The sequence below is a fragment of the Thermobia domestica genome, chromosome 4 (genome assembly GCF_964235325.1).
Source record: "Thermobia domestica chromosome 4, izTheDome1.hap1.1, whole genome shotgun sequence".
Taxonomy (NCBI): domain Eukaryota; kingdom Metazoa; phylum Arthropoda; class Insecta; order Zygentoma; family Lepismatidae; genus Thermobia; species Thermobia domestica.
Window position 1 is genome coordinate 172,022,926 of NC_137457.1, and position 27,463 is coordinate 172,050,388.

The following is a 27,463-nucleotide window of genomic DNA, read 5'->3' on the forward strand; positions in this document are numbered from 1 at the left end:
CCTCGCGTTTTCCTTTCATGACCACAATTCGCACAGCTATGTGTTGCACGATCGAAATGTCCGTCTCCTCAACATTGAACACTTTGACCGGGTTAAATTGCACTTTTTCCAGTTCTGGCTTTGACAGAGCAAAAAACTGTTCAACACTTTGAGGGGAGAATCCTGGAATCCAAGCAAGCGACAGAGATTGAGGTTTTGGACTTGAGATTTCGGGATGTCTTTTGAAGAATAGATGCATTCACTTACGTCCAGCTGTTTTATTTTCTACTGAAAACGGGTGTGGAATATTGTTCCGAATAGCAAGTTGATAGGCCATGCTTCTCCATGACCATGCAGTATTCAACAAGTTGTCTCTCCAAGTGAGGGGTCAGCACTGGTTTCCTTCCAATTGAATTTGCTATCAACTGTTCTTCACTTAAATGTCCACCTTTCTTCACATAGTCTTTCAAAGTCACCCTAGGAACATTATATATCTTTCTGGCTGCTTTGTATCGCAACTCTTTGTTCCGCACTGAAGCAATCGCAGTCCTCATAGCATCTTTATTCCATTGCTTCCGGGGACCCATCTGAAACAAATTGAATGTATGTGTGAGTTCCTAATTTAGTACCCTGGGAATAAGGGGACGAAATTCGGAACATACAGGGGGACGAAATAAGGAACAACTTTCACGCTTGCATGGCTCTTCCTACCTTCCTAACAAAATTACCTTGTGACACTTAAACACATACAAATATTACTATTGTCATCTACTTACACCACTGACATGTGCACAGTACCAATCCAATACTTCCAACAAATACAATAGTATAATATGTACAACACTGAAAGAACTGACCTTCGCAAAAATCACACGTTTCCTCGTAAAACAACAGCACATGCGTCCTTGACCACTACACTCTCACAAATTCCCCAGCATGCCTTCCCCTGCACAAATGTTGCTGCACCGACAGCGCTCCTACCATCAACAACGTGAAACTGTATGGGACGAAATTAGGCACGTGGATGAAATTTGGGACCATACCTTATAAATTTTTACATAAAACATCAACTCAAACATTGCCCCAATGATCAAAACATAACATACTACACATCTGTCAAAGCTAATGAAAACAAGGCAGTAGATAATTTTGACATATTATAGTTGCTCAAAATTTTACATTCATAGCGGACAATCCGTAATGTCAAAAAAATCGAAAAATTTTAATATATTCACCATTAGTTGGCAATTCATTTGTACACATTTAAGTGTATCTAAATTTGAACGCATGCATTTCTGAGTCGTTTGTACTAGATTTGGGCTCTGTGTGTACTGATCCGCTTGCAGGTCCTATAGTACAATTGTTATCTTACTATTCGACGAACCGCTACCGTTTCGGAGCCTGCCCGAGCATCTTTGACGGGGTTGGTCGTCGTTTAGCTGTTTGTCGACCATCATTCGCCTCCTTTACTAGTCGGAACACTGCCAACGTCTTTCTGACAACATTTGTCGCGGTCGCCCCATCCGCTGTTTGCCGTCTTCTTCCGAACTGTTTGCCAAGGATCTTTTCGTATTTGTAATTTAATTTTAAAAATTATTTTTCATATATACTTTACGTAAAATATATACCTGTACCAAATAAATAATAAATACAGTAATAGAGTTAAAGAAAAAAAGAAATTTTAGTATATGGAAAAGTGAAAATAAAGAAATGGGAAAAACATAAAGGCTGAAAAACTAAATGCTTAATTAAAGCCAGAAATTCGTGTGGTACAAGGTGAACTTAAATAATATATATATATATATATATATATATATATATATATATATATATATATATATATATATATATAGAAAGTCATATAGGTGAAAAACAAGTGTCAGTGATTAATAGTGTTAGTGGCAGCAAAAGCATACAGTGTAGTGTAGTGTTAAGAATATTATTTTTGGTGCACAAGTGTTAATGTGGAAATACAGGTGAAAACCATTAGTGCAGTGGAAGAAATAGGTGAATATCAAAGAAATATATTTAAAAATATGTATATATCTGTGTATGTATATACATATATGTATTAAATATATAAAACATATGGGTGAAAAAACCTAAACACACAGGGAAAACCTACAAGAAACAAGAAGAGGCCTAAGGTAAAAACAAAAAGAAGCCAAAAGGTAAAAACATAAAAACATTAATACGGAGAGAACACAGATAACAAACACACATACAAAAATACACAATAAACAAGCAATCGAGATTCAAACTTTTTGTTAATTTTTTATATAAATTTGTTTGTTTGTTTTGTTTCGTTTTTGTATATGTTCCCCTCTTTTTTGGTCTCTTTTCCTCCCCTATCCTTTCCCTCCCAAATTTTCCTATTTTTTTCTTTTCTCACTTATTGAAATAAAGAAGGAAAAAACTACCATAGAAATCATTCGCAATGATGATAACTCGTCGGTTTTCGAATGCTCTAGGTAACCAACTAAGAGTAACGCGACTGAGCGGATGTAAAAAAAATACCCTTTACGTGCAGTCCCTTTACATTTCATTCATACATTTCCATTTTTATGGGAGGCACGCCGTCAGCGTTTCGACGTCCTTACAACCATCATTTGTCGCGGTCTTTGCGTCCGCTGTATGCCGACTCAGTTTTCACAAAACATATTTAATGGATTAATGTCCACCCACAAGAAAGACCTTCGTACAGTTTCAATTTTTACTTCATCATAAAAGAATATACAGACTCTATTCATTTTCCAAAAATGCCGCTGGTAGGCGATATTGAAACTTTCGCCGACGTAATTTTTCAATAAATTGCTGGCAGTTCTTCTTCTTCTTCTTTTTCTGCAGTAGTCGTCCAACTGTCGTGCAGTTTTACTCTACGTATCCATAGTATAAGTAGTAATAGGAGGAGGAGGAGGAACGGGTTAGAATCCTCGCAGGGGATAACTTGGGTTCTGTTCTGGACCTAAAATGAACAAAGTAAAGACATGCCCATATTTCTTATACATTTTACAATTTGTGTATCCGTATAATAAAAGTGCACCAAGAGCAAATCCCAACAAACCCCTGCGGGACTTCTAACCCTTTCCTACTACTACTAGTACTACTACTTACCTATGGATGAGTATAAAAAAAACGCGCTACAATCTAATCCAAAATCTACTACCAATATTGCAACACTAGGTATCAATCATTTATTTTATTACAGGTAGAATTTATTAGTCCATTCTTTGATGTTATATTCAGTCGAGATGCACGCAATCTCCAAAGTCGAAAACCCCGGCACGCGGTATGATTCATTCATTTGTTACTTTGTTAAACGAAGGTTAGAAACGAAAGACAACAATCAATCAGAGTCAATTTTACAAATTGACCGAAGCTTACTTAAACGAGGTTTACTGAACTTAGATTTTCAACGGTGCAACGAAAGTCCGGGAACCACGTTTAAAGTTGAAAGTTTAATGTTGAACGAGTTTAAGTGAACGCTCGTTTCTTGGTGCACACGGCTTTAAAGAGCACTTTTTGATGGCAATAAATAACTTTTCTTTCATGATTACTCACCATTTGAAGCAAATGCTTCGGTTGTTCAGCGATTTTTTTCTTAAAGTAGCAGTAAGAAACAGTTAAAATTAAGTAGTCATTATGAAGTGAAACCAGTTGTCACTTCAAAAGCAGTACAACCTTCATATTGTCCCTACTATTCTTTTCAAATAATGAAAAAAATAAAAAATGTTCGTACAAGTTTGAACCAATGCAAGAAAGTCCATATTTTCAGGGAGAACACGTTATAAGCACATTGAGGGTGTAATGCCGCTGATTCTTATATTTTTGTAGTGTGTTTGCTTACAAGGATAGTTCACGGATCATGAGAGTTGGATTTTTTATGACATTTTGTGTTAAAATTAAGTTCTAGTTGCTAAGAAGGACAGTAGCGGTCATTCGTTTCACAAATATTCCATTGAGCTGCTACATGCATACCATTTTCAAGTCAGGTATCCAATAAAATGTGAAGAAAACCTGTTTGGATCCGTCATGTAGAAATATTTTCAGACCCAACACAACTATTGGAAATCGGGGTAGATAACTTATGTTTGAGGGCACTTCCAGTTCAATGTCACCATCTTAAAAGCCGCCATATTGAATTTCAAACATAGTATAAATTAGAATGGGGTCATGTGGGGTATCAAAGAGCACTGGCGGAATCGTAAGCAAAGTCTACATATCTGTTGCCACTTGTGAGTTAATAGCTGTCTCACACAGGAATGTATTGAAACCATTCGATCTTCGAAAACAAATGATTGGTGTGTTGTAATTAATGAAAGATAAGTTGCTTATTAAAATATCCTCGTGAGGAATCTTGATGGATGGCTATATTTGATGGAATAATGAGCTAGGTTCGTTCTCTGTAGCCACGTTGTAAGGATGGGTATAATTAGGCAAAATATGTAGAAAATAAAGGAATACATTCCACTACGCTGCAGAAGCAACGCAAGAAACAAGCATATGCGTAGAACTAAAGCAGGTAGCAAAGTACACAGGAAAACAAAGAAGAACAAACAGAGATTGCATATGGCGTGGTGTGTATGCTCCTTCAGCCTTGCCAGATCGGCCACACTTCAAATACGTGGTAGCATTATGAATGTTATCAGAATTCAAAATGAAGGATGTTTCTATTTTATAGATAAAAATGTTTCATTATAGTAACATTTTTTCGAACCTATTACTTTGACATGTTGAACATTTTGTTGATGTTTATTCTCAACAAATTCCATGTAATATAAAACAGGTCATGGTAATAGGCTCAGGGAAAACAATAAACAAATTAATAACTTTTATTCATGATCACAAATCATCCCTAAATCTGGATTCAGGCAAATGCTACTACGTACATTAAGTCTGGTCAATGCTGCAAGAATGAAGTTACATAGACACCACGCCGCCATATGCACTCTGTTTTTTCTCTTTTGTTTCCTGTTCACTGCTAGTTGCTTTAGTTTTTCTTCGTGAGTTTTATTCGCTTTTGTTTCTTACTGGTGTGTATTCGTTTTTGTTTTAATAATATTTTGACTTGTATTTTTGCAAACTCGCCACAATTGAAGGAATTTGCTTATTTTTCCATATCATGTGGTAGCTATTTTCTCATGAGAGGATATATGAGACGGTTACCAATCTGTTATTAATTTAAACATTTTCTCGTACGCCTTTGCATCTAACGACGATGTATTCTGTTAAACCATGTGTGGAAATAAAATTATGCTAAAACAATTATGTTTACAAAGAATATTCAGTTTTGCGTGATGTACATTTTCTATAACGAAAGAGGACGTCGGGTGCATATAAGGCCAAGCCACATTTTCCGATATCCCAGATAATAGGTTTTAAAAATTTAGAACAGTTATCACCAACTATGAGCAGTTATGAGCGTCTTGGGATTACGGAGTCGGAGATTACAAATTGCGAAACGTCGAAGGTCACAGGAGACACTCAATTTTCAGGAACTTCTTTATATATTTCATCATTTTTCAAGACCGCTTTGGTATTTGTGGCTGCCACCATCAACTTTCTCAAACATTTTAGGAGAATCGGGGATATATACATTATCCCAAAACATCCAAAAACATAGGTGCTATAGTTGAAAAAAGAGAAATAAAGTAATGCTCTCCAAGACTGTACAACAAATGAAAAATGTTTAAATCGAATAGTGTCCCTTACGAAACGTTAAGAAAAAATTGTGTTTTCGAAAACGTTCAAAAAAATGATTTTTTTTAAAAAAAACTGAAAGCTATATTGTTCCTTATGAAAGGCTAAGAGAATTGCTTGTTTACCTATTCACCAAATCAGGAATCACTTTTAAAAATAGGGTACCGAAGTTCATAGTCCTCCTCACAATTCGAGTCTTGTGAGGCAGCAATTCAACTCTTTGCTTGTTTTTGTTCTATAATTCCTGCAATAATTACCATTAAAGTAAATGATTTTAATGTACAACATACATGTCATCATGGACCAAAAGTACAAGGACAGTCTTATTATCTTTCGAAAATTTGACATACAACGTCTGAATATTTAAAATCACAAATTGGCGTAACAAAGAATCTCGAGGGTTCCACGTGCTAGCTTCAGTTGTATGAGGATTCCAAAGACTTATGGACATTGAATCACAGTTCAGTTATATAAAATCGCAGGCCGAACTCTTGGACTTAAACGGAATTTGGTGCAAAGGTGTGTCTTGAAGAGCAAGTTATGGAGAAAACGAAAATTTTGGCCAGGTCGCCATCTGGAAATGAAATAGGGCCGCCAGTCAATATACCGATTAGAAAGTGCCTAGCGCGAACCACTAAGGCTGGAGAAGCGGAATTTGCTATCATGGTATATCATGAACAGTAGTTTGCGGAAAATTACAAAGTATTAATCAATTCGCAATCTTGAGTTTATGACCACACAAAGTGGATCATTAAGTATAGTTTACTTAAAAACATGATCAAAAATAACGGGGAAACGTATATGATAAAGCTGCACAGGTTGAATCGCTGGAGCTAGAGAAACGAAATTTCTTCTGATGATTGCTTCATGAAGAGTAGTTAATGAAACAATTGCGAAATTTTCAAAACGATACCGTTTTTAAAGGAAAATGAGCACCAAGTATCGGAAGCGAAATTAAATCATCGGAAGCAATAAAACGTAGGTGATTTATTCTGCCACCTCTTGAGGGAATTATGCACTTCACGTTGTGTTTCCGTATCATTGCTGCAACAGAGGATATTTTTTTCCTTCAAATGTCACTTGGCACTGTAGCATTCGTGGTCCTCAGATATTTCCTTGTCAATACGTGAGAAATTGACTCTCGTCTTAATATCACGTTGATAATCGAATGTTATAGCACAAATGCATATTTTTTTAAATTTTCTTTTCAGAGAAGGCAGAAGCAGAAGTACTCCAGTTTCCTTGGATGAGAGCAGAAACACTACACGAGTTTCAATGGATGAGATCGGAAGTGCTATTCGAGTTTCTTTTGAGGAAGGCGGAAGCACTATTCGAGTTACTCTGGATGAGAGAGCATCCTCATTTGGAGGTGGTACTCACAGTATCACACAGTCTCAGTTTCCAACGGAACAAGAGTGATGGCGATAAGTGGTGATAAGTCTGTTTTGAGTTTGTAGTTTTTGTTGGGTGTTACGTTGATTGAAAGTTGCACATACTGAAGTGAGAGTTGTTTAGCATGCATGCGTATGAAACAAGATCTATAACTAAACTTAAGACTTTGTTCATATATGGTGGAAACCGCATGGTGATAAGTCTGTTTTGTGCATTTAGATTTTTTTGGGTGCTAATTTTGAAGGAGAGTTACACATAAAGTGAGAGTCGTTTAGCTTGTACGCGTAACGGAAGAACAGTGAGTACGAAGTATTTGTAACTATTTATAAGAAGTAATCCGAACAACTGAAGACTTGTTTATGTATGGTTGAAACCGCACACGGTTGATAGATCTGCTATGTACATTTAGTTTTTGTTAGGTGATAATCAAGGATAGTTACTAATAATGAAAATAGAGTCGTTTAACTTGTTTGCATATGAAACGAGAGTTAATGTTTACCATGGGGGTAGTTATCAACAAAGATGAGTTGTATATAGTTTCCAGTAATATAACTGTTTTGTTCATCCACGAGATAATTTGCAGCATCTGTGCTGTGCTATATTGTGAACTGAAAGATCGACATCATTCAAATACCACATTCACTATGCTTTATATATATATATATATCCAGACTCGTATTACTTCCGTGAAATTCATATAATTATATTAAATTTTGACAATATGGTTGTATGGTATTCTTGAGCTGGTCAATGGTATGGGCGGAGAACTGGATTTATAAATCTATCAGTTGGTATGACTCAAGCAGCTTTTAACTGCTAAGAAAAGTTACCCCCAGAAATATTTACCTGTTTTTCGAAATAAAGTAATTAGCATGAAAAGGGTGTAAAGTGTGAAGTATTTTTATAATTGAGTATGTGGGGAAACTGCATGGTACGAATGGATTTTTGGGTATATTGTACTCACCCCACGGATCTGGGTTTTTGACAGCATCGACCAAAGCATGAAGACCGTCAAATAATATTTAAAAACGACAATGGAGTGTTTTATAGTTTGTGACTTCAGTTCTAGATAAAAGCTGAGAAATGGAGAACTTTAGCGTGTAGCAAAATATTCCTCACCAGAAAACTCCAACTTACTACCTCAAATCGCCTCCGAATTTGCACCAAGCATCCCGTGCATATATAAAACACAACCGGATGTTTTTGTTTCTCAATATAAAATAGTATTTAGCTGAAGCAGCTGATTGCAAATAAGAATTTTGAAAATGAATCCTGTATCGTGCAGATGCTATTCAATTAGTTTGTATGAGTGATGACCGGGTCGCTTCTCGTTCAAGTGTGTGTCTATACGCCAGATATTGACACACGTTTGTTTCAGGATGCATTTTCCGATAGTTTGGGGGGAAAGCTTCCGAGTGTTCTATCTCTGCTTGATGCAAAATCAGGTTGATTCGAGATATGAAGAACGCAGAGTTCGAAATTTTGATATTTTCTTCCATTTTCGCACAATTTTCAAACTCAAAAAAGTGGTGGGAAGGATTGTGAATAGGCTTCAGATATTGGCATCTGGTACTAAGTAATTTTATATATACTTACATTTCTCAACTTTTTTTCTATAAAACAGTTTTTGTTAATCTCCTTATGCATTCCGTAATGTTATCAGTGAGTATTGTTATAGTTTGTAGTACCTTGTCATTTTAAAGTCAAAATCAAGCAATAAATATATAATGCCCTTTATTTACCGTATAGTATTTTTTAATGTTTCATCCTAATCTTCTTATAGTTATTTTTATCTGCTTGTTCTCACACATTCTAATACGGTTGTGCCATTACCATGAAATTTACTGGTATTTTTTCGACATGACAATTTAGAAAAGGCTTAATCGTTTGTTCTTGAAGCCATCTGGATGCCACCATACTTGCTTATGCATTTGGAAGTGTCTGTTTTCCTCTATGCATTATCTTCGAGTATAATGTGCTGTTATTGGATAATTTGTCGTTAATTGCTACTTTGTTGAGTGATTGTGCAGCCGACTTTGTAAAATTTTGGATTAAAATGTACAGGCCAAATTCGTTGCAAGGTCAAATTTATTAGATTTCCTTCAATGACTCGCTTGTAAGTCGAAATCTCCCTACGAGGAACCAGAGAAACTTTCCGTGTCCATTACAAGAGTAAGTGATGGAATAAACGTAGATGTAACCTTCAGAAATATTCAGGTTTAGGCGTTTTCTATTTTGTTAAGTATTTATGTATACACATATATAAATTAAATGACTTTAAAATAGTCTTTAATAAGTTACTTCTTATTTTATGAGCAAGAAACGTGCAGCTCGAAGGTAGCAAACCACCTTCTATATTTGCTCTCTTCAAAAGGATGTGGGCTGATAAGGGTCATTTTTCGCCCGTCGAACACCAGAAAAATGTAAAGTGTCCATAGAGGCTAGATACATTCTGTTCTCTCATAGGTCGAAAACCACACTACCAAAATAAATTGATCCTAATATAAAAGCTTACACAGCGTCATATTATTGTGAGTCTGGTTTATTTAGGTTCATCGAATCCTTCTTACTACAAGCCTATGTCAACGACAGCAAACATTGTCAAAATGACGCAAAACTACTATTTGGGCACTAATTTCTATGACTTATTTTCTTTCTCACATGTCACTGTATTCACATACAAAACACATCTTCCAATATACTGACATTGCAAACTTGTCTGAACCGGACTCTTGATTTTTTCGGTATTCGATGGGCAAAAAATGACCCTTATCAGCCCATCTCGTTTGATATTTTTATATAGTTGTACTAGTTTCAAGACAATTGCTGCAAATTTTGATTAAGATATGTAGAAAAATTCTGAAACTAGTGAGGTACAAGACAGAATATACAGTAAACTTCTTGGAATTTCAGCACTATTATAGCATACGAAACACAATGTCTCATTTCGAATACATTTAGACAGAACCTGGAAATAATGAAAAATATCTTCTAAACGTCACAGGTGATTACTCCATGAATACAACCGAAATGGTAGATTGTGTTTTCTGTTTTAATAATATTAAATCGCAAGCAGTTAATATTTTGACTTATACCTCGATAACTAGTTTCAGAATTTTGATACATATTTTAGCCTTTTACCAAATTTGCAAAAAACAATACCTTCTCAACTTGCTACAAACATTACCTGATACATTTGCAGCAAACATGATCTTGCGATCGTGAAAACACTTTCTGCAATGTTGCTGCAAACCTTTTAATAATTTCACCAAATTTACCAGCTCATTTTCGGAAATTTTGTGAAAGAAAATTTGGACAAAATATTTGCAGCAAAGTCCTGGAAAACTTTCTTGCTGTGCAGTCGCAAACATTTCGTTTGTATTGGCAGATGTTTTCGTTTTCTGAGGCAACTTTACTGCAAACTCAGCCAGCGTCAACTTCGTTATTTGCATTAAACATTCGGCAAATTTTCTTATTTGAAAAGGCAAGTTTTTTTGGAAAAATTTAGTTTACCTCTGCAAATTTTTAAACATTTTTGAAAACTTTTCTGTGCTATCTGGGACATTGGGCACATAAAGAGTGTATAGCTCAAATGGCTCGTCCGATTAAAAATATTCACTTTAGATTAATAATAATATTTTTAGAAATGGTATTTCCTGTTACATTTTGTTGTAACAAAGATAACAACAGACATACCCTATGTCATGGGACGTTTAAGACTTATCTTGGTGTCATATTTGACGCCAAACTTACCTGGAATCCACATCTCAGCAAGATCGTACGCCAAGCACAAAATCGGCTCAACCTACTCAAGCGGTTAGTTGGTACAACCTGGGGGCTAAAAGCTTTAACAGTACTTAATACTTACAAGGCCTTTATGCGCAGCACTTTAACATATGGACACACTGCCTGGACATCAGCCCCGCCAAAATTTTATCAGAAATTGGCAATCCTAGAACGTCATGCTCTACGCCTAGCACATCGCATCACCTTACCGCATCTGACACGGTTACTTTACGAGCTGATTGATTTTCCACCTTTATTGCATCATCTCGAGCAGCTTCGTACTCGGTACGTTTGCAAGCGAATTGACCAGCAGCATCCCATGTTACTTGATATCCTACGGTACAATCGGGATCACGACGCACCTCCAACTTACGTCGATACTCCTCTCCAGCATTTCATGACTTTCTAGCATTCCATGTTCTACCGAAACCTACACGCGCCGTCAACAATACTACTCCTGATGTTGTAATCACATCAACATCTCTCTCGCAGAGTATTCATATCGATGTGCTTGATTCAATTGGTAGTGATCATGTGCCTATAAAACTTACACTTCACTGTTCTCCTCGCTCTCAATCTAACATACCTTCTCAGAAAGTATTCTGTTACAAACGAGCCAATTGGGAACAATATCGCTCCGATCTGGACACCGCTGTTAATAACTTGCTCTTGCCTACTACACAATACGACCTTGATCACACAATTGCTAATCTTACTGAATCTATTCAAGAAGCAGCACAACGCTCCATTCCAACAACAGAAATACAATTGCATAAACCAAAATTGCCTCAACATTATTTACCTTTCATATCCGTTTCTCGTAGAGCACATCGCGAGTACCTCGCTACAGGTAATCTTGAAGTGCTTCGGCTTCATCGCCAATACCTTAAGATTACGCATAACTATATTGTTGCATATGAGAAACGCCATTGGATTCAGACTTGTAACACACTTGCAAGTGAATCACATCCTAGTAAATATTGGCGCAAATTTCTTCAACTCACAGGGACAGTTTCTCGCACACCATACCCCATTGTTCAAAATAATCAGGCAGTCATCACTGATAGGGATAAAGCTAATACGTTTGCTTCATTTTTTCAAGATATTTTTACACCTCTCCCAGGTTGGCATTCATCGCAACGCCTACAAAAGTCAATAAACCGACATACAGATCCCTCTTCTGCTTTTCTGCACCCATATATCAACCAGTCTTTGGAACCCAATAATAAACTTACTACTCCGATTCAACCAGACGACATTCGCCAAACATTATTCCGTAAACGCAACACTGCCCCAGGATTTGATTCTGTTACGTATGTACTCATCAGGCAAGCTCCACCTTCTTTTCTTCTTTTTCTCAGCACCATATATACTTTCATCCTCCGAACTGGATTTTTTCCAATCGACTGGAAATACTCAAAAGTTCTTCTCTTCCCGAAACCTAAGAAACCTCCGTCTGACGTCCAGTCTTATCGCCCTATTCACCTCACTAGTTGCCTCTGTAAAATTTTGGAATGAATTCTAGTCCGCCGCATGCACGATCACTTTGCAACTCATAATCTACTTCCTATTCACCAAGCCGGTTTTCGACCTCATTTTAGTACGCTGCATCAACTATTACGACTATCCACGGCTATTTATAATCAATACAACACAGGTTTTCCTACTTGTCTGGTAGCCTTTGATCTAGAGAAAGCATTCGATAAAATCTGGCACACTGGTTTACTTTACAAACTCCATAACTATCTCCTACCATCTTCATATATCAGGTTCATACATTCCTTCTTATTAGGGAGGCTAGCATATATATCTATTAACGGAACACTCTCTCATCCGATCTTCCTACAATCCGGCGTTCCTCAAGGTTCCTCGCTGTCTACTCTATTATACTTATTGTATGTTGCCGACCTTGTTGTCCCACACAACATAAGCATATTTCCGTTTGCTGACAACACCGCCTTCTTCACGGCGGCCCGCATAGTGCAATCAATCAGTAAAACCATGCAAACGGCAATTGACGCATTCGTTCACTGGTGTAATATATGGCGGTTAAGTATTAATTCTACGAAAACCCAGGTTATTGTTTTCCTGCCACGTAGACGCCGTTCACGAGTATACAGGAATCCAAGTCTATTAAACCTTCACGTAGATCATACACCTGTACTGGCGTCAAATACTCTGACTTATCTTGGTGTCATATTTGACGCCAAACTTACCTGGAATCCACATCTCACCAAGATCGTAAGCCAAGCACAACATCGGCTCAACCTAGTCAAGCGGTTAGTTGGTACAACCTGGGGGCTAAAAGCTTTAACAGTGCTTAATACTTACAAGGCCTTTATGCGCAGCACTTTAACATATAGACACACTGCCTGGACATCCGCCCCGCCAAAATTTTATCAGAAATTGGCAATCCTAGAACGTCATGCTCTAAGCCTAGCGCATCGCATCACCTTACCGCATCCGACACGGTTATTTTACGAGCTGATTGGTTTTCCACCTTTATTGCATCATCTCGAGCAGCTTCGTACTCGGTACGTTTGCAAGCGAATTGACCAGCAGCATCCCATGTTACTTGATATCCTACGGTACGATCGGGATCACGACGCACCTCCAACTTACGTCGATACTCCTCTCCAGCATTTCATGACTTTCTGTCATTTACAACTAGATGATGCTGCAGTGGATCCCGAAATCTTTCACATCTATGAACCACGTGAGCTCTCATCATTCATCTACCCATCACATGCACCGTAACTATCTATTAACATGGGCTTCTTCTATTTTAATCAGTTCCTGAATCGCCCCAGGACCAGAAGATAACTTGCCTTCGTCAGTACTAACATAACCCTGTGTGTGGCGTTCAGAGCACTGCATTCCATCTTCATCTACATCTCTGCCCACTGCATCCTGCACTACAATGGTTCAGTTTTGCTTCGCCATAATTCATCACGACATGCTAATAAATGTATTATTTTCTACAGTATTTTTGTGGCACACTTGGCCTCCCATCATATTATGTTTGATTTTCATGATATGTTATTTTTGACACTTCAATCACCTCTCTGTATGTATGTGTACTCAATAAATGAATAAATATTAAATATGTACAACTCTTAGACCAACCACACTAAAGTTTAATCAACCTTTCTATTCATGAAGCACTTAACCGAAGAAAGGGCAAAACCCTTTAAACGGGACGACGGACAAAAAAATGCCTTCTATATCGAACTGCCCACCTGGAATCTCTAACCAGGTAAAAAGTAGGGTATCCGTAGCTGGCGGAGAAAAATAAACGAGTCATTTGGTGTTTCCATCCCCATTGTTTGAATTTTAAATCGTGATCTTCTGTATACGATTGGATTACTTGCCTCTTCGAGGTTCAAGGAAACAACCGTCGAATTGATTATAAGCCTCCACGGAGGCAAACAAACTAAATTGATCCTAATAGATACCTGGACACAGTTGACGACCTTGGCATATCTATCGGCTAACGAATTCCTTTTGTGTTTTCCTAACACAGTACCATGGCTTCTCCTACACAACCCCCCTATCAGCATTGCGGATTACCACAGATGATCCCAGGTCCAGCTGACGCTGATGCTCTTGACAGACAACGCAAGGAAAACCAGAAACGTGCTCAAGGCACTAGTTGATCTCCATCTGGATCGCGATCTCGCTCACGTTCGCCAGCTGTTTCACGACAAACTCTGTCCCAGCCATCAAAGAAAGCACACAACATTAGCGATTCTGAATCTGAACTTCAGATAGATCTAGGAGACGACCGGCAATTTCCCCCATTACAACCACCGCAACGTCCACCGGTATACAGCTTTCTCCTTCAACAGTTTGATCCTAAATTCGCCAATCTCAACATTCTGCTCCAGCAATTCTGTAAGTACGTACCTCGTACGTCAATTTCTGAACTAATACCTACTCGCAATGGCATCATCATCAAATCCACAGATGGGATACTGGCCTATAAAATTCTGAACCGCTGCAGCTATGAAGTCTTTGGCAAAACAGCCACTATGACAAAATTAACCGACAAAAGAACCAAACAACCACCACCACCACGCAAATCGCCTACCTTGTCTGTCGTTATACGTGGTGTGGACCCGTCGATCACAGACGAAGAGGTTGCCGAAGAGTTCAAACAGGAAGGCCATGTCATTAGGAAATTCATCCGCATTAAGAACAATATGGGCCCGACATATATGATGCGTGTTCTTACTTCGCACCAAGAATATATCGATGAACTTCTAACTTCAGGGGCATTTATCTTGAAACATCGACACCGGGTCGAGGCATCCCGCACTCCACAACCTCTCCCGCTCCGATGCGAAAAGTGTCAAAAATATAATTCGCATCCAACATCAAAATGTCCAAATCAACAAACGTGTGGCTTTTGCTCCGGGTCTCACTTCACTAAGGTCTGTCGAAATACCAACCAACCGCCTAAATGTACCACATGTCCTGAACAACATCCAACGTTCAGTTACAAATGCAAAGCCAGGCCACCATTGGACGAGACTAAACCTGAACTTGTGGTGCCTATCAGAACGCCCGAAACTAAATCTGAATCTCCGCCTATCACTTCAGTATATCAACCTATCGCGATCGAACAACTTCTTGCATTTTTCACCGTAGCTCTGCAAAACATTCATCCATTTCAAAGACAATATGCACTCCAAAAAATCCAACTTGCAGCTCAGGCAACTCTTAACGTTACATTAAATGCTACATATTCAGGTCCGTATGCTTATTTCCATGCTACTGCGGTTCCACCTAGCTCTTAAAAACCTCACTTACTGTATACCGATCATTATGGCTTTAATATTTCTGTTCCTGAATATCCGGTTTCTTCAATCACATAAACTACTGTTTGAACAACTGCTACTAGAAGAACAAGTCAATGCATTTCTCCTTAACGAAACTCATCTGAAGCCTAAACAAAGCTGCAATTTTAAACGATACACACTGCTCAGACATGACACAACCATACCCATGTGCCGTGCAAATGGCGGAGTCGCTCTTGGATTTTCTACATCAATCGCCTATCGCCAACATTTACTGTCAATACCAAACATCCCGGAATACATCATTACCACTCTATACTACAAAGATATATATGTCACTTTGGCTACCATTTACATCCGCCCTGGTCATGCCATACCTCTAAATTTTTTTTCAGTATATCTAAGACACGTTCCGCGCCTACATCATTATGGCAGACATAAGTTTTCACAGTCCAACAGCCCGCCAAAAGGAAGAATTTCTAGATTTCATTATAACCGAAACATCCGGCACATTCCATACCCTGCCTCATTCTACCCGACCGATCTCGGATACCACTCTATACGTTGTCATTACTTCAGCCAGTATCTCTGCACGGTGTACTCTCGCAGTACTTGATCCGCTTGGTAGTGAACATGTTCCCGTTAAATTATCACTCATTTCTTCACACCGTCCAGCACCCCACTTACCTCCTATCACTCGTACCACGTTGCGCTTCGAGAAAGCCGACTGGCCAGACATCGAAATTACCTCAGTAGCATTTTTGGAAACTCAACTTTATCAGAAACGGAGGAAGATCTTCATAATTCTTTGGATAGAATAACTGTAGCACTCCATGACGCTACCATCCGTTTTATACCGACTAGTACATCCCATAGTTATCACCCAACGCTCCCACCCCATTATTTACCACTTATCAGACTTTACCAGCGCTCTACAAAGATTACAAACGTACAGGAAATCTAGAGTCATTGCACTTACATCGTCAATTTCAACGCACAGTTCACAATTATGTTAAAGCATATAAACTATGTCAATGGATCAAAGCTTGCAATAATTTGGCAGACGATGCACACTCATCCAGATACTGGAACCGTTTCAACATGCTCACTGGTCGCAAGACCCACACTACCTATCCTCTTCTAGAGAATGAAAAACCTCTTCACACAAATAAAGAAAAAGCAAATGCCTTCGCAACCTATCTACAATCTATTTTCACTCCGTCTGAAGCAGCCATTCCTCGCAGGCATCCCACACATACCTTTAACAAAAATTCACCATAACTTCAACGCAGCACGTCTCATGTTTTACCATGTATCACTGTAACAGATATCAACTCCGTCACGGCTCGCAAACGCAATACTGCCCCTCATCTTGACTCAATCACCTATCGTCATGTCAAAGAAGCGCCTCTCGCCTTACTACACCTTTTAGCAACTATATTTACGTTTATTCTCCTCACAGGTTATCTTCCCCCTCAGTGGAAGACTTCCAAAACACTCATGTTTGCTAAGTCGCACAAACCACTAAATTCCGTATCATCTTACAGGCCCATACAATTACCTCCGACTTTCAGCAAAATATTAGAACGCATCCTTGTCAAAAGACTTCACACTCATTTAACAGCGAAAAGTTTGCTACCTTTACATCAAGCTGGTTTCCGACCGGGATATAGTATTAACGATCAGCTACCTCACCAACATAATGACTTATCATTACAATTCTTCCAACCTGCCTGTTTAGTTTTATTCGATCTCGAAAAGGCATTTGATAAAGTATGGCACCTGGGACTTTTATTCAAGCTGCTCTGTTTCCGTCTACCAACCACGTACATCCGCTTCGTTTTTAATTTTCTTTCAAACCGGCTGGCTTACATTTACATCAATGACAGTGTCTCTTATCCTGTTTTTCTTCATAGCAGCGTTCAGCAAGTCTCTGCCTTGTCCCCACTGCTGTATCTGCTTTATATCGCTGACATCCCGTCCTTACCGCAAAACATTCATACTTTTCAGTACGCCGATGGCACGGCTTTCCTGGCGTTAACAAAGACTATCTCTCAAATAAACACTGCGATGAATGAAGCTATCCATCGCTTTAGCGATTGGTGTCGGACGTGGCGCTTAACAATAAACGCTACCAAAACTCAGGCCATAGTCTTTATTCCACCAAAACGTCTGTCACGAGTACATCGAAACCCAGCTAGTCTTGCCCTTACCGTCAATGATGGTGCCATACAGCACTCAAAGACAGTGAAATACTTGGGTATAACATTTGATCATCATCTTACATGGCGTCCACACCTCGCTACCGTTGTAAGCAAAGCCAAAAATAGATTAAATTTACTTAAATGTCTCATAGGTACAACGTGGGGTCTACATTCTTCTACGCTCATCAACACCTACAAGGTCTTCCTCCGTCCCGTACTTACATATGGTTTTACCCCCTGGATATCAGCAAGCGCAAAACATTACGAAAAGCTGTTAATAATGGAACGACATGCTCTCCGCCTAGCCTACCACATTGAATTACCAAGTACAACCCGTGAATTGTACGACCGCATCACATTTCCTCACCTTCTTTATCATATTGAAGCTCTTCGTATTAACTATATAACTCAACGGTATGACAGCGAACACGCTTTATTTTCTGAAACCGTTTACAGTGACGGTCACTACACTCACAGTCATCACCACACGTCTACACCTGTCTCACTGCTTTTCGCATTATATGAATATACCGTACCTCCAAATCATCCGGACTATAACATCATCAGTATCCTCAGCACATCACACGTACCGGCCCATATCTCACCTTCATATCATGCACAGTAAACCCGCTTGTCACTAACAGGACCTCCTCACATATAATAAAATAAATAAATAAATAAAACTTATGGCGGTTTAATAGAGTTCATAAATGTCTCTTTGCCCAACAGAAAATATTTTTCCCCATAATAATGTTAAATCTCTTTCCCAAATAGAGGGTGTAGCCCTCGCAATGGGTGCTAGCTACACCATAGCTAGCTAACTTAAAAAAACCTTCTACAGTGTTCCACTACGATCTCCCACCAAATAGTCCAGACTTTCAACTTCTTGAAGACTTCCTCATTGCACTCCCTCCACACTTCATCACTCCATCTCATGTTGCACAGTGACTTCCCAGCACGAACAGGGCTCCCTTCGTCTCCATTGCGTCCAGAGCAGCCTCTGGACAGAAGATAACACTCAGTCTCTCTAACCCTCTTCTCTGTATTGTGTTGTGATGTCAAGTTCACCTCATAGTTTCATTTTAATTTTCACTGATTCATTGCTCTCTCCACTGTCATGTTGAATTGCTCGCCAGTGTACATTTCCTTTTCCAGACCTGATGATTATGGTTAAAGACCATAATGTCCTCTAATGATAATGAAGTTCAGATATAATAAAGTTAATAAAATCTCATTTGCCTGACGACAATAGCCTAACACCTAAAGTTCCTGTCAACTCCGCATCCTAAATAAAGGGCGTAACTCTTTGGGCTAGCAAAAAAAACCGTCTACAGCTCACCATACTGAATCAAGATTCCTAACCTCTCTTGTGTGAGTTAATGTGCGAGCGAGGATCAAGTGTTGCAATACGCATTTGTGAGCAAAACACACGTACTGCATTCAGAGGATATATGAAAGTTTTCACTTTCGGAGGGCAGCTTGCTTTTTTGAACCTCATCGTATCATAATTTCTTTCATCTTCATTTTCATTTGGGCTTCGGCCCTAGACTACGTACCTACGATGACGGACTCAGGCAACACCACCGGACATATGCATCTTGGCAGACATTCGGGCTTACCATCTTTATCTCCTTCAATTCTCAGCACTTCAGTAGCACAACCATCCTCTCGCACTCGGCATTTTTCTTGGGGCCGGTCAGTGCATCTAGATATAGACACCCATTAAGCGAATCTACGCAATCCGCGAAACTCATCCGGTCTCGCTCCCCAACGACAAAATTCTAGTGTATCTTCTCCAGTTTCATCAAATCACGCTTCTCTCTTCCATTTCATACTCACTGATTATGACACTAAATACACAAACCCGAAAATGATATTTCTACAAATTGCTAAGTATGTTCCTCGGGTTCGAGTCACCCTAGTTCAAATTGTTAAAACTAAAAACTGCTACATCTTAAAATCTAATGATTCAAATTTTGGAATTACAATCCGTAATAAAGCTTCTTATGAAATTTTTGGTAAGAACGCGGAACTCACTAAGCTCACGGAGAAGAGACCGAAACAAAAGCCACCTCCTAGAAAACCGCCGTTTCTGCCGGTGGTCATCAGGGGTGTTTCTCCCGATCCAACTGACGCCGAAATTCAAGGGGAATTAGCACAAGAAGGCATTTCAGTAGACAAATGTATTCGCATTCGCAATAATTACTGGTCCTACATATATGATAATAATTCTATTGCAGCGGCAAGATACTATAGACTATCTTCTCAGATTTGGAGCACCTACCTGTAAGAAAATTCATCGCGTCGAACCATCTAAAACTCAGGGTCCGCTACCAATCCGTTGCGATAAGTGTCAGCTGTACAACGACCACACTACGGGCAATTGTCGTAATCAACCTAAATGTGGTTACTGCTCCGGCCTTCATGAAACCAAAACTTGCCCCAACTTAAAATGACCACCTAAATGCAATACATGTGGCAGTGAGCTTCTCCCCACATATAGCTATCGGTATAAGGCTAAACCAGCACTTACGCCTGAGCATCCAGAACTTACTGTTCCATTGAAAACAGCAGGCAAAAATACACCACCTACACAATCAGTATTACCCTCGCTCACAGTTGAAGATCTCATACGCTATGTTAGTCTAGTGTTGCAAAACATATTTTCGTTTCAGCGAGCTCATGTCATACAACATATCATTTCTGCAGCCAAATCACTTTTTAACACTAATCTTCATGCCACTTATTCTAATAATTATTTCATTTTCATATTGTATCGCTGGAAACCACGGTTTGAAACCATATACACCGTCTTCTTCATAACGGCGATTAGTTTTTTATTGGTCAATATTCGATCCTTTAAGCAACATAAACTATTACTTGAAACTCTGTTATTAGATTAGCATATTAGTGCTTTTGCTCTAAATGAAACCGCCTTGAAACCGAATATATGTGCTCGTATTCCTGGATATCAATTACAACGCTGCAACTTTCAAGATCAAGCTGCTCGTGCCCAAGGGGGAGTTGCAATCGGATATTTTCCAAAATATCCAGTTCGGGCATATACTCCGCAAGCCTTAGGACATCTTTCTGAATACCTGTTAGTCACTTTATACTTTCCATCGATCATAATCAATTTCATTACGATATACATTCGACCACGAGAACTTATACCATTAGAATATTTTCGTTACATAGCTACTAACTATCGAAATATTCTCATAATGGCGGATATTAATATTCATATTCGTACTGATCGCGAAAAAACAGTTTCAGGAGTACATAACTAATAATCTTCAGCTTTATCTTCATGTTCTTCCTGCACACAGCAGACCTATCAGCCAGACTACACCACATGCCGTCATCACCTCTATCAATCTTCTTAATGACTGTTAGTTTGCAGTTCTAGATTCCATTGGTAGTGATCACCATCCAGTTAAATTAACATTAACTTGAGGAACCCCCCCACGTCCTATACTTACATCTCACTGGTTTCCGAGGTATGGGCTCATTTTCGGGAAGACCTGGAACATTCGCTTTCTAGCATTACGCCTGCAAATACTGAAATCGATCTTACTACCTGCCTTGCAGCTATTACTACGGCAATTCAAACTAGTGCCCATCGGAATATCCCGATGCAACAAGTACATTCTCACAAACCGGCTTTACCACTGACATATCTTACGCTTATCCAGAAAGCCCGACAGCATCTTCGAGAATATTGTCGGGCCGGGAATGATGCATGTCTTCATCAACATCGTCAATGGCAAAGAGCTGTTCAGGACTATCTTGTCGCTTATAAACGCCGAAATTGGATCAAGACATGTAACACCTTATCCGAGGAAGCACGCCCTTCTCGCTACTGGAAGCGATTTCATCAACTTACTGGCAAGACCACCACGATAGCATATCCGTTAGTTGCAGATGATATTCCTCTGTTTTCTGACGAAGAAAAAGCCAACGCCTTTGCTACACAACTACAGACCGTTTTTACACCAACAGCTGCCTCGAAACGCTCTGAACGGAAAGATCTGTCTTGTATTCCTGCTCTACAACCTTCCATAGAACATGTGATTGACCCGGAACACCCACTCACTGCACCTATTACTATCAACGAACTCCAATTGGCTCTAAACGGAAAAGGACTGCAGCACCTGGGATTGGCAACATCTCTTATAGACACATCAAAGAAGCGCCATACTAATTTCTACTGATACTGGCAACAATGTATAAATTCATACGTCAAACTGGATTCTATCCTTCTGACTGGAAAGTCTCTAAAATTTTATGTTTCCTAAAAAAATAAGCCAGCTCATTCTGTTTGTTCTTACAGACCAATCCAACTCACATCAGTATTTGGCAAGATTCTGGAAAAAGTTCTTATCTCTCGACTTCATAAGTATCTTGAAACTACTAGTCTACTACCTATCCACCAAGCAGGTTTTCGGCCTCTATTCTCCATAAATGACCAGCTTCTTCGCCTCAGCACCATAATTACAAATCAGTTTAACAAAGGGTTTACATAATTTCTCATTCTTATGGATTTGGAAAAGGCTTTCGATACGGTATGGCACTATGGTCTTATTACAAAACTACAATCATTCAAACTTCCTACATGCTATCTCAGGCTCATTTACTCATTCATTACAAATCGCATTGCATATGTCACAGTAGGTAAAGCACTCTCCTCGCCAATATTTCCGCTTATTGGAGTTCCACAGGGGTCGGCCCTAAGTCCATTATTGGATATTTTTTATGCTTCTGACAGTCCATCAGCACCAAGTGATGTCTTTACTTTCAATATGCAGACGACACAGCTTTGCTTGCACTTGGGAACACTATTAATCAAATCAGCGCTGTACAACAAGCAACTCTGGATAATTTCAACACTTGGTGCAAGAAATGACATTTATCCATTAACAATGACCAAACGCAAGCACTGGTTTTCATACCACCTAATAGACGTTCCAGAGTCTACCGTAACCCGAAACTGTTACGAATAACTGTTGATGGATACCAAATACGCACTACCACCACTGCTAAGTATTTGGGCGTTGTTTTTGATTCCAAACTAACTTGGAGTGCACACCTGCAAAAGCTCAAAACTAAGGGTACTATTCGTTTAAATCTTTTACGTCGTCTCACGAGCACTACGTGGGGCCTCCAACCCGTGGGGCCTCCATACTTACAAAATGTTTCTCCATACTATTCTCACCTTTGGACATGCTGCCTGGTGCAATGGCTCTGTTTCCTTCTACGAAAAACTTTGTATATTGGAGCGTCACGCTATTCGATTAGCACAACGACTTAAACTTCTACGTGGCTCACGTATAAATACATCAACTTTCCGAAGATCACAGAGCATATTGCACAAATTTGTAATCGGTAGATTACATGTCGCATAGAAACGGGTCATCCACTTTTCTTGGATATTCTTCGAACTGACGCTCTCACTGATGCCGCATATCGTTACAAGCATACTCCTTTGGATATACTCATTTCCTTATATGCTTACCATGCAAACCTCACAGTAGCAGAACATCTATCGACATCTATGCCATTGATATAATTCCTGCTCATATTCCTCATGTTTTTCCATCTTAGCACAGATATCCTCACAACTAACAAGGGCTTCCCCTTGTGATCATTAGTCCGGGGTCGCCCCGGGACAGAAGATTTAACCTACATCTGTCTGACTAACTTCTTTGTGTTTGTGATGTGATGGCACTTCACCTCATATTACATCATCATTATCTTTGTTTTGCTTACCGCCACATTTATCGCACAGTTTTGTCTTATCGCACATTTGCAGTTATTTTTCAATTTATATTTCACTCTTCGCATGCCAAGTTATCTTATAATACAATATTTATCCTTTTCTTATCTTACATTTATAATTCATTATTTTTTTCGCACCTCCATTTCACTGACTCTTCTTGTGTACCTTATAATGAAGATATGTTTAATTAACATAAATTAAGGAAAATAAAATGATGATATAACCTCTTTTTTCAAATGATGACATTACCCAATCTTTCCTTAGCCCAACAAATTATTTTCCAAATTGTATTTGTTATTTAGAGAACCACATGCCAAAGGGAGGGCGTAACCGTGTGAGAGGCTGGAGAATTAATAAATTTTTGAAAAACATCATCCTTATAAGAAGCCATAACTCTCTTCTCCTTTCACAAAATGACTTCCACAGCTGCCTCTTGAAAAATCAATTCAACATATTAATCGCACTCTACAACCAGCCACAAATATTTTTATCAACTATTGTGACATATGGATACTCTCTGTCAATTCCTCAAAAAACCCAAACCCTCATTATTCAAAGACATCCCTCCAAAATCCGTCTAAATCCTAACTTGCCACGTCTTTAAGTTCAAGGCACTCCCCTATTACCAACTTCCCATGTTAAATATCTCGGAGTGATCTTCGATAGTAAATTGACTTGGAAGCCCCATTTGCAGAAGATCCAAACTCAAGCCACTAAACGAGTAGCCTTACTGAAAAGCTTAGTCCGTACCTCATGGGGCCTCCATACACAAACCGTTCTTATAACATACAAATCGTTTCTCCGACCGGCACTCACTCATGGCCATACTGCATGGATACCTGCCCCACCACATCTGTATCAACGACTAGAAATCATTGAACGCTACGCTTTTCGACTGGCTTTTCCCATTCGCCTTCCGTCCCCTACCGCACTACTCTACGAGAGAATTACTTTTCCTACCATTCTTTAACATCTCGAACAAACACGCTCCAACTACATCACCAAAGGCATTCAATCAGGTAATCCCCTTATTCTTGACGCCATTCATATAGACATCCTGCTAGACACACCTTCTCAATATCTTGATACCCCTCTTCAACATCTTCTCACAATGTACTCCAGTAACCTTGATGACAACGATCCTACTAAACAAGATTTTGCCATCTACCACCCTGACCATTTATCACGGCACATCTATCCATCTTTGCACTAGTACTCATCATTTTGGTTCCAGAGGTTCATCTGTGCTCAGTAGATCTGCGTTGCCACAGAACAGAAGCTAACACTGCATTTGTCTCTACTAATCATCTTCCCTGTGTTTGTCTTGTCCAATTGCACTGCATTCATCTATCATCTCATTATCCCGTGGATGAACTCCTAGCTTCAATTTCTCGCCGCTAATAGATACCTAAATGATGCCTTCCATATTTGAAGAGTACGATATATGAAATGGATGTCCTGAATAAATAAAGAAATAAAGAATATGAAAACCCAACTACATTAATCAATGCGAACACCAAAATAAAATGCACTGAAAAAAATAAAATAAATAAATAAATAAAACTAAATCACTTAGCCCTCTTCTTCTCTCACCTATCCCTTAGCTTTCCCTTCATGCCCTTCCCGAAGAAAGGGTGTACCATTTAACCGGTTTAACCTTGTAAAAAATAAATAAAAAACAAAAAATAAAAAAAACTTCTACAGCTCACTCATAACCGGATTTGAATGGAATTCTTGAAAAAAAATTATTAAATCTTTGCATTTTAAACATATATTGGTATAAATGTTTCTGCGCTTGAGAATCAATCCGTTGTCACCATAATTGAGAGTAGATGGTTAAAGGCGGCATGAAGAGAAATTTTTGGGGTCAATCCGCCGTGGGTTGCGGTAGATCCAATTACGTCTGGCACTTGGGTAAATACGTGGGGTGATTTAAGCGGGTGGGTATCGGCTAAAGGCGAGGGAGCAGCGGGATTATGGCGGCTACCCTGCCGGCGGGACGAAGGCGTAATTAGTGTAATCGAGCAGGTCGCCCGGCGTCGGCGTCCGCCAGCGGCCCGCCATTCACATATTTGATTGCATATTTGATGGGCCTGTGGCGGCCCGCTGGCGAAATGCTTATGGGAATCTTAGATTCGAAATTGTAATTACGGGCAATAAGTATTTAGTATGATGTATGGCCATGCACAAGAATTTTCTCAGGATGTCAAATATGCAATCTAATATGTAACGTAATTTGGTGAAATGTTAATGGGAGTGGTCTAAGTGAGGCAGTATACGGCGGTATGCCATCCCGCCTTTGTTATTTTCAGTGATGAAGACATAGCAATTCTGTTTTCTTCAGTGATCACGGTATACCGTTACTTAAGAGTGAGTGCTACATACCTTTAATAAATCCATATTTAGACCTACTGACGAATAGCTGTGGAGAAAGCAAAATATTATTTCTTATATAGTAATAATTTCTAAGTTGACAATATCGACATTATTATGTTTTTTTCAACTTTTTGTTTTTAAAATGAGATATTTTGAAAGAAGATGATCTGGTTTATATTTTGATGTGCCATATTGAATTGTTTCCTTCCTTACATATATATGTCGTCTTGTCTTAATTCTTATAAGCGTCGTGTTTTGGGCGTGAGTTGATTTAGGAGTTGTCTGTTGTGAGGGAGGGGAATTATGGAGGTTTGAAATACCCATCATTCGAGTAGGGGTCCCGGTGTTTTCCCAGTAAAAGTTGTAAATTAAAAAGCCAGCTTTTGAGCATTTTCGTGTCTAATTCTTTATAATACAACGTAAGAGGGTATGTTTTAATTATTTTCACAGGAAGTTGTTCATGTCTCTCTATGTCCTCCCCGAAACTAATAAAAGCTTTTCAGTGATTTTCAGTCATTATGTAAATAGAAATGCAATCTTTTGGGCTACACACCTCACTGCATTTCGACATTTAATAAGGTAGCATGTCGAGTCAAAATGGTAATAAAACTACCTCCTCTGATTTTTCCCACTTCGAACATATTGGTTGTTATAATATATGCTCCACATGTTCGTATTGAGTAATGCACATTTACAGGAGCTTCTTCCAATTGCTGTGGATGCAAGGCAGTGTATAGGGTTTATAAACAGAAGGGTAAGAACAAAACTATTGACAAGTTATAGTAAATTTTGGAGGGCAATAGGAAAAGAATAAGGATAATGAAAAACTAACATTTGACTAAAATAAATGCTATGAGGCTTTTAAAAAGGCGTTTTGAAAGTCGAAGTACATAAATGTGGAATTATCATGGTTGGATCCAGTGGCGTCTTGGAGGCATTGGTTAGAAAAGTAGTGAAATTTTGGAAAATAATGGAAAAGAAGGGAAATTGGGGTAAAGTGTGGTAAAATGAGTAGGATATCAGGTAAAATTATTATACAAAGCCTTACGTTCGGTGAAAATCAGTGTTGACAACTCAGCTAAAAATATAAAGGTATCGTAAAAAATAGGTCAGGGAAGATAAATAAAGGAAATTTCTCTATATGAGGACTGGGAGGGCGCTTTCTATGAGAGTATGAGGGTGATCAAAGTATTTTAGTAGAGGTGGGTAGAAGGCATCTGTAATATTGGGACAGTAGAAAAACAAAAAAGAAGAAAAATAAAGAATTAGTATTAGTATAAGTACTTCATATTCACGATCTGACCAGATGTCCAAAATGTCCAATCAATTTGCTATTAATATCTTAAATACAGTTTCTTCAATATCATAATCTAAGGGGGGCTCATTATTTCCAACAAAAACCTACTGAATTTCCTGATTAGGTTTTGTATGCAGGGTAATTATAGACT